The following is a 16,629-nucleotide window of genomic DNA, read 5'->3' on the forward strand; positions in this document are numbered from 1 at the left end:
AATGTTTCTATTAAAGCTTTTTAATGGTATTACTGACTGTCCCAATTCACTAAGTTTAATTACTTTCCATGTATCTCTTAAACATACCCGTCACACCAAATTATTTTACTGCACCGATGTAAACACTAATGCAGTAAAACATTCGTGCATTTATAGAATATGCAACTTAAACACTTATATTATTGGAGCTAATGCGAGTGGTATCTTCAACATAAATAATAATAAATTCAAAAAGGAAATCTGCGACAACATGCAGGCATTGTTACCATGGGCATGGGTGAGTAGTGACGAGTAAATACAATATTATTTTTTCATTTTATTTTAAATTTAAAATGGTAAATATGTACAAATATTTCATTTTTGGTTTTCCAAATTCTATTCTTGTGTAATATAAATGTATTTTTGTCACATTACGTATATTGATAATTATAAGTTTGAGATCATTTTTTGTCGAGTTTTAAGTACATTTTTTATTGCAAACTTAATATTGTATGTGACTGTAGATTTCAATAAATAAATTTTAAAAATTAAAAAAAATTGACGTCACACATGTAGCATAAATACCAATTTTATTCAAAAAATTATGTCGAAAACATTTCTCCACAATATCCATATTGATTTTAAAAATGCATTTAATTTTTCTAAATCCATTTTACATATTTTTTTATCGGTATTCGTTGTATTTGATATTTTCCTATTGTATTCGTTTTTCCACATGAGAAATATTGTTTCAAAAAACATTTTTGTTTTATCTTCGGATACGTTAAAAGATTAGGATATTTTTTAAACAACTTATACTAACATACCTAGTAACAAGAAGCCGATACGTTTACCACTGATGTTTCTGTATGTAATTGAACATTGGTTCCGCGATAAGAAATCAATTTTATCACTTTAACTTTTAAAGTAGACATTTACATTTCAGAGGCCTAAGATTGAAATCATTAGGAAAAATTAAAAATTAAATATGCCGACACAGGAGGATAAACATCGGAGAACTGTTTCGAGGGAAAACTAGAGATAGCATCGCATTCCTATGGACTTTTAATATAATTTCATGACTAATTTGATATTTATGTGAGTTTTAAAGACCAATTTTCAAAATAGATCTCTTCTCCTACACAAACTTTGAAATGCATACCGCTATAAAATGACGGAGAGAATCAAACAGTATTTATGGATGAACTTATTTTTTTTTACCGGTGGTCATTTTAATTACTGACGTTTGATAAAATGATTGCTGTGAGCTCTTTGGTTTTTTTTTTAAAGATAAAAAAACAATGTAATTTATTTATTTATGTAAACGCCCAGTAGGAATTTTTAAGGACAATAATATACATTATGCGTGTTAGAAAAAAAAACCCATTAGATTTCATAGTAAAATTAACTATAGAATAAAAGATCTTTGAAATGCAAATAAGGAAGAAAGGGAGCAAAATGAAACGAATTATAAATGAGAAAGTACAACAGTTTTTTTTAAACTTTTCTGTTTGATAATGGACTATCAAACTAAGCTTTTTTGTGTTGATTTTTTTAAATTTTGTAATTACAACACCTGTGACGTCACGAATTCAAGTCGATGAAGCTTCTGAAATTTAAACGGAAAATCCCGTAGCCTTCAAAACACGTTAAACAATTTATCACAATGCGCAATTGAATGACTATTTAAACAACAATGTTTGAGTATATCCAAATGCTTTCAGACTAGCTGGATTTCCTCCCTAGGGAGTTATTCATATTAAAATTTATTTCAACAGAGAGAAAAAACTTTTTGAGAAGAAGAATATGGAAGTCTGGTCATTTACAGGGCTTATGACTTGTCATTGGCTGGTTTAAGTGGCCACTTTACACACTGTGTAACATTCACTATTCTGTCCATGTTTAAACATCCACATTTCCTCAACTCTTCCATCTGTTGACTTCTGTGAAGTAAACGTGGGTGAGATTCATCCGGCTGAACCAAATCACCTACTAGACAACGCTTGAAAACAATTTTCCAATTTTTATACTTCTCCTTTTACCAGGTAGTTAATTCAACAATGTTTGAGTATGTCCAAATGCTTGCAGACTGGCTGGATTTCCTCCCTAGGGAGTTATTCATATTTAAATTTATTTTAACAGAGAAGAAAAACATTTTTGAGAAGGAAATATGGAAGTCTAGGCATTTACAGGGCTTATGACCTGTCATTGGCTGGTTTAAGTGTCCACTTAATACACTCTGTAATAAAGGTTTCAGCTCTTTTACTTCACAAAAGTCAACAGATGGAAGAGTTGAGGAAATTTGGATGTTCAAACATGGGCAGAATGGTGAATGTTACACAGTGTGTAAAGTGGCCACTGAAACCAGCCAATGACAGATTATAAGCCGTGTAAATGCCTAGACTTCCATATTCCCTTCTCAAAAGTGTTTTCCCTCTCTGTTAAAATAAATTTAAATATGGCTATCTAAACACATTAAACGTTTTAATTAAAAAGTATTTATATGGTTTTTTTCTTACATTTTCGAGAAACTTCGCCGCAAAATTAAATGCTGCAATTTTCACTGCGTGTAAATTTTTCATATCCAATTTTCCGTAGCACCGAAATTCCTCATTTAAAACATATCTGTCAAATGAAGGCGTCTTTGACCCTAAATTATTGTCTGAAATCTTTTTTCAACCGTGTTACATTACTGTTGTCCAAGTTCTATTATTTTTTGAACAAATAGAAGAAGCAGAATGCGGTTTTTCATTTTACCTCTCTGTAAGCCTTGAATAGATAATGGTGTGGCAATTTAAAGTTGAATGCTGAGATAAGAGCCCGGGATATTATCTAGTTAAACGAACCGGAGGGTTGTTTAAGTATCAAAGGTTATAAATATATCAAAATTATCCTAACGTGTTGGTGGTACACATTTTTAAAGTACAGTTTAAGTAACAATAATTTATTTCATTTGGATGGTTTTTGTAGATAATTCTTTAATCAAATCAAACTTCATAATCAATGAATTTGATAAAAATATATATAAATTTACGTGTTACGTTTTTTTTGTTTCAGTTTTAGTGCTGCAGAACAGTGTTCATTTTACGTTTTTAAATAAATATTGCAATTTTTCACCCACTAAGTCTTAAAACTTTTCGGTGAGCAACATTTTTTTTGTGACAGGTTTTTTTTGCATTATTTTATTTATACTACACATATTTATTTATAAACGATTAAAAAGTATTATGAAGATATTATGGCAGGTTTTTATTACATTATTTTATTTATACAGCACATATTTATTTATAACCGATTAAAAAGTATGAAGAAAATATTATGGCAGGTTTTTATTACATTATTTTATTTATACTGCACATATTTATTTATTACCGATTAACAAGTATTTAGAAGATATTATGACAGGTTTTTTTTTTCATTATTTAATTTATCCAATACATTTTTATTTATTACCGTTAAACAAGTATTTAGAAGACATTTCTTCGGGTTTTTTTTTCAATTGAAAATCTTTCATGTTAATGATGATTTGTGGGAGATTATTGAATAATCCTGGAACAACAAAATTTAATTTTCGTTCTCCGAAGTAATGTGTAATTTGGGGAACAACCGAGGAACCCTTAGTTTTAAATCTAGTGTTGTGAGTGTGGGAAACTCTTTTTTTATATTCCGTATCAACAAAGTGATCCACAATCAATTGGTAATCACAAAGTGGTTTTACCGGCAGGACAAAATTTTGAATATTTGCCTTCGCCTCATGGATTATGCTGTTCGGTACAATCTCTTTTAACAGTCTCATCTAAATATCATGAATTTTACCCAGATGAGACTAGAAGGTGAGACCCCAGACACGTACTCATTAAAATATAATCGATTCGATGAGCGAGGTATATTATATGTATCTTAACTTTCTAAAGGGTAGTATACTTTTGATTTCATAAATGATTTTAATTCAGTACCTTAATCTGTCGCAGATTTCATCAATAAACAATATTTAAAGCATTAACTTGGTGGTCAAACATTTTACCGATGTTAGCAAATATTATTAAATAACCACTTACCGATTTTATTTTCGAAAGTGTATTTTAGTATTAACATGCAGGTGTAGTAAGTGTCGGCCTCGTGGGGTAATAGTCAGAGCATTTGCCTACCAAGCAAGAGGTCTCGAGTCCGATTCCCGACATGGTTGACATTTTTTTATTTTTTATTTTATTTAATCGGGTGTTAATCGGGTTTAAATATTTATTTAATCGGGTGTTTTCACACCAGAATACTTCACAGTTGCTCGACTGGTACCTGAAGCATAAGACTGATAATCCGATGCTCATGTAAAAAAAATGATCAAGGTACGCTGAAATTGGTGTACCAATGCAGTGCCCTATGCATCATTAGGTGCGGAAATGGAATGATGATGATGTAGTGTGTATCCTGACGAAGAGACGGGTACGTGTCGAAACCGGTAGACATAAAAAGTAGGTCAATGGTTATGTTCCAATATTTACTGATATTCTTCTTTTTCTTCTTTAGCCTTGTTCTCTCCACTGCTGGATAAAGGCCTTTCCAAACGTCTCCATTCCTTCCTATAACTCGCTTTCATCATTCATGTTTTACTGGCTACAGAGGCAATGTTATCTATTCATCTTTTCTGTTGCCTTCCAACACTTCTTTTGTACGCGCACGGTCTGCACTTTATTATTCTGGGTGTCTATCTGCCATCATTTTGTCTCGTTAAGTGTCTTGCCCACCACCATTTCAATTTTGCTGTACGATCCATGATACTCATGACTTCGGTTCAGCGCCTTATTTCTTCATTTCTTATTCCGTCTCTTAGACATACACCGGGCATCTGTCATTCCATGGATCGTTGCTGGCATTTTTATTTCTGACTACTTTTTTTGTGTTACTAACATTAGTTTATAGATTATATTTAACTTTGCATATCAAAGTAAAACTGAAATAACAAATTTCATTGATGTTTTTATTAAAATAACCATTTATTTAACGATTTAAACAACAATAGCATAACATATTTATACTTGGAGAGGAATATGAACAAAGAAAATAAAAATTGCAGTCAGGAATACAACATATTTAAGAAATAAGTAAAAAGTTATAAGTATAATTATTTTTTGAAAAGCACTGATTAATAACATTATTTTTTTTAATTATAAAAAGTAAATATTTAAATTATTGTAAGACGTCACTTCCCATTACGTACACAAGATTTTTTTCTTTTACGTAATGGGAAACGTTCATGTCATTATTTGTATTGAATTTATTTGAAAATTGTATGTAGTGGTAATATTGTATACTTATGTTTGTTTATCTGTGTAAAAAATAAAAAATAAAATAAAAATATTTTACTGTTTTTGCAATGAACAGGGGGTCTCAGATCATAAATGCCTAAAAGTTTCCAATATTTAACGGGACCTTTTGGGTTACATGTGTTTTTTAGTTGGATCATACTTTTAATTAATATTAGTAATAATAGTAATAAAAATAAATCAAATAAATAATATCAAATTACGAGATATTGTAAAAACGGACAAAATATAATGTTAAGTAGGAAAACCTTAGTACATCTTGGTGTGAATAAAAATATCAACCGCAAAATAAAAGAATTAGGTTTTTATTTTTTGTTATTTTTATAACAAGTGTGCTACGTTTAACTTGAACAGCTCGCATGTTACAGCGGAAAGCTTTAGATTAATTCCTTGCTCGACTCAAGCTTTAACATTGTTCACAAAGCAGCCTTCAATGGCTAACTTTGTCCTTTTAGAGGTCGTTCTCTGGCCAGTATGGTGATACATATGGTACCACTGTATGGCCATATACACTTCCCATTGCATTGTATTGCATAAAAGTGCATCTAGGGCAGAATTTAAAAATTAGGAGTGGAAACTACCTTAAAAACTCGCATATTTTTTCATACCAAAACCGTTTGTTATATTCATTCTGTCAGGATTAATTTAAATAAAAACATCTAGTAAAACTGAAATAATTATTCTTCTTTAAGTGCCATATCAGGTCTCCCCGACGTTGGCGATCACTCTAGAATAGGCATTCCGGTCCTGCGCCAACTGGAACAGCGCCTCGACCCCGCGCACTCCCGTCCAGTCGCGGATGTTTCTCAGCCAGGACATCTGTCGCCTTCCAACTTCACGCTTTTCCTCGATCTTCCCCATCATAATCAGCTGTATAGGCGCATATTTGCTTCCACGCATGATATGGCCTAGATATGCGAATTCTCTCTGTTTTATTGGGGACAAAAGTTATTTTTCGGCACTGGTTCGTTTCAGCACCTTCACGTTGATCACTAAGTCTGTCCACGGAATTCTCAGCATTCTCTAGTAAAGCCACATTTCAAAAGCCTCTAATTGATTCATGGAGTTCACCTTGAAAGTCCACGTTTCAACCCCGTAGAGCAGTGTTGACCACACATTACACTTGGCCATCCTCTGTCTCAGTTTTAAATTAAGGCCATTACCGCAGAAAAAAGATTTTATGCCATTAAATGGTGATCGTGCTACCTCAATTCTAAAATAATTACAAAACGGAAAATATTTTTACAAGACCTGGGTACGTATTTCAATAGGAAGTTAACATTTATCTTCAATTTTATCTACAAAGTAAAATTAAGTTTTCTGTATGAAAAATATTACATGGATTTTTTTTTTTTAATATGTTCAGTTACTAATGAAAATATCTTATATTTGTATACAAATATATACATTTCCGTATATAAATCTCGATTTTAATTTATACCGTATTCGTTATGTACCGATAAAGATGAAATTAAGTTTACTGTATAAATTTTTTTATATATATGCATTGTTTTTGTATACACATGTTCAATCACAGGTAACCGACAAAAAACTTTCAATTTTCATACAAATATTTGTATATCTGTTTAAGGCACGAACAATTTTAATACTGTAAATAAATTAGAGTTTAAACTAAAACACACGTTTGTAAATTTAGGTATGTCTGACTCAATATTTTATTTTTATTTTTAACTAAAACACTTTGAATTATAGGTATTTACATATTATAAGGGCGGGTATATTATGAGCAATTCCTTCCTATTCAAACACTTCAAATTAAGAAAATATGAAGACATTGTTTAGTACAAACTTTATGTTTTCTTTTAAAATAGTGAAAATTTTACACTATACACCCTCAAATAATTCATTTAGCCCTTGTTTGAGTCACCTGTGCCGATGCTTTTTTTTTCGGAACGTGTAATATAATAGTTTGTCTGTTACTTTATTTATGTTGTTGATAAGCTCAAAAATAAAAAGTTAGCTTCTTTAATGACCGTCCAACTAATCGTATAAAAGGAGGAAAAAGGCAACTTTCTTACCGACATCATTAGCGATTAGAAGCGACCTCCCTTCTAGGGTCGCGATTACGATGGGAAGCTAAGGACGTCATACCTTCACCATGATGGTATAGTTTAAGATAAATTCTCTCCAGCGATTACGAAGATATACTTCCGACCCCCCACTTTCAAATTTTGGGTAGGTAAATCGATATGTAACAAGGAGAAAAGTACGTCCAGGTACACGTATCTAGGCACTTAAGTAACATAGCTTCATTATGACGTCATAGTTAAAGATATATTCTCTCTAGAAACGCGCATAGCTTTTCATTTTGCGGTAAAACCAAAGGAGACACGAAGACGTTTTGAAATAACAACCTAAAAGTAACAGAGGATCTGTTACAATATATCTATTGACATGGAAACCTAATCATGTGAGTTTTTAATAATTTGTACCCTTAACTTCTGTTGTTTTTTTAGATTAAGATTATTCACACCTTTGATGCAGATATTACATTATTTTACTAATTGTAAAACAGTTACAAATATTTTAAATTATTTTACTGGTTTCAAATCCTGTTTTTCCAATCAATCGTCTTTTGAGAATATCTGTTTTTTTCATAAACAACGCTGGCTCAAATCCTTAATGTATTTTAACAAGATAGACATTTGGACATCTCAAAAGAAGCAAATCCTTTTTTGATATTTGTTGTTTTCTAGAATACAGAAGGTATAAGAAAGTAATAATTCTTTTACCTATATATTCGCCCTTTATGAACATTTTACACCATAAATAATGTTTTATTATTGACTAGTCATGTATGACTGAAGAGACATAAATAGTATAGCGAATAATGTAAATCGGATTTTTTAAATTTGTTCGTATTTTATTTTACTTTATTTTATTTGGGGAATCAACAGTTCAACAAACATATTTATAGTAAACAAACAGATATAGTGTAATATATATATATCTCAGCACCAATAACAAATTTCCACAAAGTATACAAAGTTAGTAAATAAAATATATTACATATTAAATAAGTACATATTAGTTTATACATATAAAAATGTTGTTTTAATGTACTCGTAAATATTTTACAATTATCAAAGAATTTCTTTTTTTTTAAGAACAGTAAGTTATTGTAAATTGGGCGGGATTAGGACAAGAATGCTTAAGGAGAGGATAAAGAGGGAAGGGAGATGTACAAATTTATTATTATAATGTCTGCTAAGTTACATAATGCATTTTTAATGTAAATTTTCAAACTGACAGAGTGATGTTTGTGCAATATCTTCGAATTTTGTATTGTACACTGAAAAAGTCCTACGAAAAAAAGGCATTTCTAACATACGATGTTTTACTTATTGGTACATGAAACAGGTGGTACCGTCTACAAATCTTGGCTGGCACATGTATTGTAATTAAACTAAGTAGTTCTGTACAGTCAACTATTCCTGTCATATTTTTGTGAAGCAGTAGTTGGTCCGCACGAACTCTGCGGTATTGTAGAGTAGTGATTCCATGGTAGCTGGAAGTAGTGAGAGTTGATACCTCAGAAATATTGGTTTTGTATTTTAGGTACTTTATAAATTTATTTGAATATTTTCTATTCTTGTTATATATATGGCATACGTATTCGCATACATGCGTATTCCAAATGGCTTCTGACAAACGTATAATGAAATTAGGGCCTTCGGATTATCAAAGTGTTTACTCATTCGAATTATGAAACCTAACATTTGGGACCACAAACATAAGGTATAATCAATGGTTACGAAATTCAATAAGTAATCAGTTGAGAATAAATGGTCTTCGATGTTTATGGTTTGCGTTCGTTGTCATTTTTTGCCGTACCGTTTTTTTTCTAGTGAATAAAAGTTTGTAAAATAAAGCGTAGTTTGGTCTTTAAATGCTTGCACCACATTTGATTTTATAATAACGATAGTTGGTCTGATAGAGGAAATTTTTAATAACTTACGCAAATCGAATTGGGTAGTAAATAGACATTTAAGTCATCGCCTTAAACGACCGAGTTGTCTCGTATCTAGTGTCACGGGCTAGCGGTTGAAAACCCGCTTTACCAAATCATGAATTCGATTTTCTAATACTGAGTTATTTTCAAAAATTCACATTTTTTTACTTTAAAATCAAAAAGTAAAAAATGATAAACTTTTTATTTGAATTTTTTTTCAATATTTTTTTTGTTTCTTACTACATATTTCTATTAAAAAAAATATGCAAATGAACAAACCCCAGGAAACATAATACACAATAATAAAATAAAAGATGAAGTAATTGATGCTAAACGTACTGTTAAATTTCATTTTATCTGAACTAAAAATAATAGTTTTTTTTTACACCACAACAGGCCTAAAAGCCCAATTGTATTAATGAATTACAGCTCAGAACCCACAAGCTGGAGAAAAATCGCATTTTATTTTTGTGATCTCACTGAGATTTGAACCCACAACCCTCCATGCCTGAGTCAAGAGGCCAAGCCACATTTTACCATGGATACGAGGACCTCCATCTAGAAAAAAGTGTTTTTTTTTTATATATAAATATTTTACGTTACCTTTATTGATAAATAATCAAACGCGTCGTCATAATCAAAGCCAAAAGAAATATGCATTAAAAGATGATCTCAAACTTATTGAACATTGTTCCTTATATTTGCTTTACTCTTAATAAGGATTCCATTTGCACAATAGTATTCCATCCATATTAGGCTAAATAAGCAATGCTTTAGTTTCCATATAAGTGAATAAAGTTTCTTAAGTAGCCACTGAGAAAAGCGTCTTTGTTAGGTAATGTTTGAAACAATTCTAAAGATTTACGACTAGCTTTAGATACGACGCAAATAACTGTTTATTTTTAAAAATAAATAAGCATTTTAACACATTTATTTTTCAAAAAAACCAATCTACAATTTAAGGTCAAGTAATTATATCTATTTGACTTTTTTAAACTATTATTAGCACATAATAAAATAAATAAAACAACTTCGTTTTATATAACCGATATTTTTTTTCACTGATTGGTTTTAAAGCTAAACAAGCTTTTTTCTTGAGCTATTATTAGCACATTCTCTGTTATCAATGTACATATAAACATATAAAAGACTGTGTTAAAATCCTTTTGCATGTGGTATTGTAATGTTTTGTTATATTAAGCAAAAGATGGCATATTTTGAGATCCAAGCACCCATTTGAAAATAAAAATTAAACATGTGGCACCTTTGTAATAATAGTGACACTATAAAAAATTGTTTTTTTTAAATATTAGTGTCACTTGTACTATTTTTAAGACATATATAATTTTAAAATCTTACTGACAATCTATGTCAAGTATTTTGATATATTTAAGAAAAACAATTATTTTATCGTGCGCTCTATTGATTTCAATTAATTATCACATTATTTGGTCTTTCCAAAAAATACGTGATTTTATTTTTGTTTCACTGTTTTACAGGTGTTACACTTTCAATAATTCATAAAAATAGTAACATAATTTAAACCTGCGAAATGTGGCTTTATTATTAAAAATATATACATATATATATAGGTACTTACATCAAGCAGGTTTTGCTGTCTCAATTCTGCATTTAATCTCTATATCTGGGTCGAAAGTCTTTGTTAGAATGCTGCAAAGGTATTTGAATTTGTCCACCTTTTCAATGTCAAAACCCTTTAATTTGAGAGAAAATGCGGAGTTATCAAGGTGGCCAAATTTTATCAATTTCGTTTTGCCAACATTAATTGCTAAACCCAGTTGTTTGCCCCATGCGTCCACACTATTTAACAACTCCTGAAGATCGGCAGTGGTATACGCCAGCAAAACAGTGTCGTCGGCGTACCTGATATTATTGATTACAACTCCATTGATCTTCAGGCCTCTTTCGTTGTTGTTCAACGCTTTCTTAAAAACATAGTCAGAATACAAGTTAAAAAACGAAAAGAGAACAGGATACACCTTGTCGCACTCCCCGCTGAATGGGTATTGCATATGATATTTCGTTTCCGCGTTTAATTTAGCTGTTTGGTACCAGTATAGGTTTTGGATAAACATTTGATCTTTGGTGTCTATATTACACTCCCTCAACATCTCCATCAAATTAAAATATTTTACCCTGCCAAATGCTTTTTCATAATCTATGAAACATGCAAAAATCTATTTTTCTGATCACGGCACTTCTGCAGCAAAACATTGATAGCTAATAAAGCCTATCTTGTACCGAAAGCATTTCGAAAGCCAAACTGCGTATCATCCAGATTCTGTTTGCATTTATTCCGAATCCTTGCATGTATAATTTTAAGAGACAATTTCAGTATTTGACTCATCAGACTTATTAGTCTGTAGTCACTGCATTTTTTGGGTGCTGCTTTTTGGGCAATGTCACAAAGTAGATCTCAACCAGTCTTGGGGGATAACCCCTGTGTCATAAATAGCATTAAATAACCTCAGCAGGTAGTCAATATTATCGTCACTGATGAGCTTCAATACCTCGACTGAAATATTATCTGGTCCGCAAGCTTTTCTATTTTCTGAAGTGTTTATTGCATGAAGAATTTCCGATTTTAATATTGGTGGTCCATACAAGTCATTATCATTATAAGTTGGGTTGTTAGATCTATTATCTTTAAATACTTCAAGAATACACTTCTCCCGAATAAGCATAATTTATTTTTCGTCTAATATTAATTTATTAGAGTCGTCAACCAAATATGATGGAGTAGTTTTTCGTGTTTTTTTTAATTGATGCCAAATAAATGTACGCAATATAATCAAAGTAAATTTTAATTACATTGAAAATAACCATTGGAATCGAACATCGTATAAGCTTAAGCTACAAACCTGTGAACATTATTTACCTACCTAGTATTATATCGGAATAATATCATAGACACGTTGTTTTTATTCTATAACTAGCCGCGTACCCGCGCAGGCGCAGGCGCTGATGCCAAGATAATGGCTTACAATAGCGGGGCGGTAGCTAAAAACGCGGTTAGTGAGATCGGTATCCGTATTGTTAATCCGGTAATTTGAATTTATTGCTGAGATAGCGATTGCATTTATAATGAATAGTCCCCATACAAGCGGCAACGTTTATCAGTTTGACCGCAATCCAATTTGTCCCTTGCCTCATGTTGCAATTTTTAACATTAATTACCCGAGAGGCGTTGTTCGCTGGTCACATACCTTGACAGACTCCGAGAAGTAATAGGGACTATATTTCAAAAATCAAATTAAGCCACAAAAATGTAAAGCTTAAACAAAATGAGTTTTTTTTTTTCACAAAACTCATTCGTCTATTTTGCTAATTTATTTATTTGACGGACTTATGCAGTCCATTCTGACGATGGTAAATACATTTTTTTATAATTAATACAGACACTAATAAAATTAAATTAAAGCTAGGACAAGAAAAATAAAAAATTACTACCTCAAGACAAGATCCGGTCTATTTTAGTGAATTTTTAAATCTTTTAAGACTTACACCAAAAAAGTCCAGATCTGGTCTCGAGTTTACGATACGACACAATCGGGACATTGGTGCATGCAAGCCATAGTTTGTGCTGTGTTGATTGAGGAACCGCACATTATTTCACAACAGCGGATCGGAACATTGAATGCCACTTGTTCCAGTAACGATGGTACATCAATTAAGCCATTTAGCAAATTAAACATAAATATGGAGTCAATGTTATTTCTACGTTTCTGTAGACTTAAGATTTTTAACATCTAATAATATCAAAATATTCTTAAGGTTGGAAAAAAACAATTATTGCAGTGAGCACGATGTAAGCTAATTATCTCAATGCTGTTCAAATTTTTTATCAGAGGCTTAGTTCCAGAAGGAATAATAACAAAAAAAATAAAACAATAGGGAAATATCACATACTTCTAATACCGATAAATATATGAAATAAATTAAAAATAATTAATTTCATTTTCAAAATCAATATGGATATTGTGAAGAAATGTTTTTAAACATAAATGTAAAAAGGAAATTTAATAAAAAATCGTTGCTAGAAAAACGCAACATGTTTGGCCTTGGCAGTTGTGACGTTAATATTCATGACAATGTTCTCAACAAGTTTGAATTGACAGGAACAAGTAAACATGAATCGTGATGTATTAGGGGCGTTGCCAATGGAATGACTGTTTATGCGGGAATTCAATATTACCAATTAAAAAATACTTTTTATGTTTCTAATTAGAAATGATTTTTTTTACCTGAACAGTATTTCAAAGACCTTTATTTCTTCAAAAATGTTTTTAAAAAACGTGGTATTTCCCTGTTTATTTTTTTTTTTATTTGAGCTAAAAAGATTATCTAACGTTTCAAAACTTAACTACTCGTTTAAATACTGTACCTCTCAAACAGAGCAGTTCATATAATGATTTACCAATGTTTTTTAGTACATTATTTTTACATACTATGTTGTGTTACAAAAACAAAGCATTTTAATTTGTTCACCATACTTTATGTAAATTGGGTTTTTTTTGTAAAGCTCGGCTGTTCTGACATTAGTGTAATTCACTGTTTCTAACAAGCCTCATCCTTCATCGCCAGGTGATGAGTTTCCCGTTCCGATTGACAGGTGAACTAAGGTGAAACAGAACACCTCGACATCTCAATATGAGGAGTTGAAGACCACCCGCGGAACATCCTTGAAGGTGTCAATCACTCCCAAACTAGCCGCATCATTTTACGGATAGTTTAGGCAAATTGCTCTTAAACCAATCGTTTAATTTAAATATTCGTGATAAGCTGGCACGACTCTGAGTCTTCATTGAAGAACTATTTATCCACGTGCCATACCAAGGTAGAGATATTTGATTGTAATTAACTTTAATTCTTTAAAATATTTTTTTCTGGTCCACAATTTTAGTTCATTTGTTTAGTAAAAAAAAATATTTCAACTTCTGCATCTTAACTTAAGTCATGTTAAAAATTCAATGTGATTTCAGACACCTCGAAACCGGCAGAAATATAAAAGTCAGTAAGTGGTTATTTACAACAATTTACTAACATTTAATAAAAATGTTTGCTCCAGGGTATTATTAACAATTATAATTTTCATAACATTGGTAAAAATACTTATGGTATGAAAATTAATGCTAAATTAGTATCCCATTATTGCGAAATTCTCTCCAGTGCGGCGATCATTTCATATTGTTTTCTGATTTCATCTCATTCGCAACATTCTCACGATCTCGATCTGATCTTTCGCTGGCTAAACTGAAAGAATCTCTCCAATGAAGCGGGCCGCTCTCCTTGGGATCTCGCCATGGAGGGATAATTTTGATATGATTGAAACGGAGAATCAACATGTCACACTGACTCTCCGTTCTGAATGGATTTGTTATTTATTGGGCGGTAATGGATGCTATAAGGTGGTAATCAATTGCGGGCAAGGCGATTAGCGTCAATCGGAGAAGTATCGACCGTTATAAGAACGTGCCGATATAGTTAGAGAGATACATATTTAGGGGGCGGAAGAAATTTTATTTTTGACTCGCTCCCTTATCAACCGAAAAATATTAAATGAATGTTGTTTGTGTCTTATCGAAGGGCAGTGGAAACTTAAGGCCCACCATGTTACACTTACGTTATATATCAAACTATTTTTATTCTGGCGTTATTTATTTTATTTATTGATTTAATTTTACAAGACGCCCAAGGGGCATTTTCAAAAAATATACGGGTAAGTACAAAACGTAGTAAGTAATAAAAAATAAACAATGCTTTTTTGCACACATGTAGAAACAATAAAAAGCATACTGCTATGCAAAATAAAAAGTGAAACTTTACATGGTAAAAATTATGAATATAAGAAAAGTGATTGAATTAAAAAGCAAATTGTAAATATCTTGTAAAGAATTTTAACCAAAATATATTTATTTATAAACAGATATACGAATATAAAGGTACATACATAAATGTAATCATTATATGTGTGTGTGTATGTGTGTGCTTATTCTTATTCTTATTCTTAGAGGGGGGGGTCAGTGTTTTTTAAACTCCCAACATCACTGCGACCTGTGAATCTCTATTGTGACAGATCCCTGTGAATAATGAGTACTTACATATATTTAAATATATATTGTTTTTTTATTACTTTTTTATTTTGATTTTAGGCCGGAGCGTTCTTCTTAAGTTTTTTTTCTTCGTTTCCTCATTAAGGTTTTTAAAAAAAAAAAACAGTTTTTTTTTTTATAATCGTTGATCAATAAGTCCACTTATATTCATTACACACTCTCGCATGCACATAATACTCACACACCCATACACATTTACACACACCCTCACACACCCTAAATATATATACTCACCCTAACTAACATTTACATCAATAATAAAACGGAAACACCAAATAAGAGTACGCATTGTTTTTTATTTGTGTTATTTTATTGTGACTATTATTACTATAATGTATTGATATACATTTAAAAAAACTTATTACTACTATGAAAAACTTATTACTTTATTTTATAAATTGTATTTATATTGTGATATCTTTTACTGTCTGTGAACTGAAAATAAATTAATAAAAAAATGGTTTTAACAAATCAATGTTAAAAAAATAATAAAAATTAGTTTACAGTAAGTATATATAAGATATAATTATATTATATGGTACACAAAAATATTTGATACATTAATTTCAGGTATGCATTATGCACTAATCAATGATTATTTAAATTTATCGGGGTGTGACCTATCTTATCAAATGGTGTTAGGTAACTGTAACGATCCCACAGAATATTAAACAATTATAATATAGATTTTATTACAACCTGCTAATAATTCTAGTTTATTATGATTCTAAATTACCGTGGCTGCACTATAATGCAATAATGCAAAATGATCGTATTATTTATCGCCGACCTATCACTTCTGATGGCAAGATAAATGATGGACAGACAGTAAAGCTGGTACCGACGATTGTCACACGCCGTGTTATTTATGGCTAGTAATTGCCATTCTATTGTAGGGTGTTATCAATTTCAGAAAGCATTCGCTATGGGTGTAGAGCACTGAAAGCTAAACACTCCTTTGTTTATGCCTAGCGAGGATTGTTTTGATGAAGGGTTTATGTTATGTTCGTAAGTACGTCAATCAATAATCGACGAGTTATGCAAAATATGATTCAATTCTATATAAAATGGGTTTGAACCAAATTAACATATCTAAATTCATCCTTATATAACAATATAAACGTAACGTACAAATATGACATAACAATATCCATTTAAAATACAAACATTTATAGGGTTTTTAATATTTAATATCTCCTTTTTCGATTCTCAGTATATCATT

This window comes from Micrasema longulum, unplaced genomic scaffold (genome assembly GCF_059751315.1).
Source record: "Micrasema longulum isolate JH-2025_06_02 unplaced genomic scaffold, ASM5975131v1 h1tg000026l, whole genome shotgun sequence".
Taxonomy (NCBI): Eukaryota; Metazoa; Arthropoda; class Insecta; order Trichoptera; family Brachycentridae; genus Micrasema; species Micrasema longulum.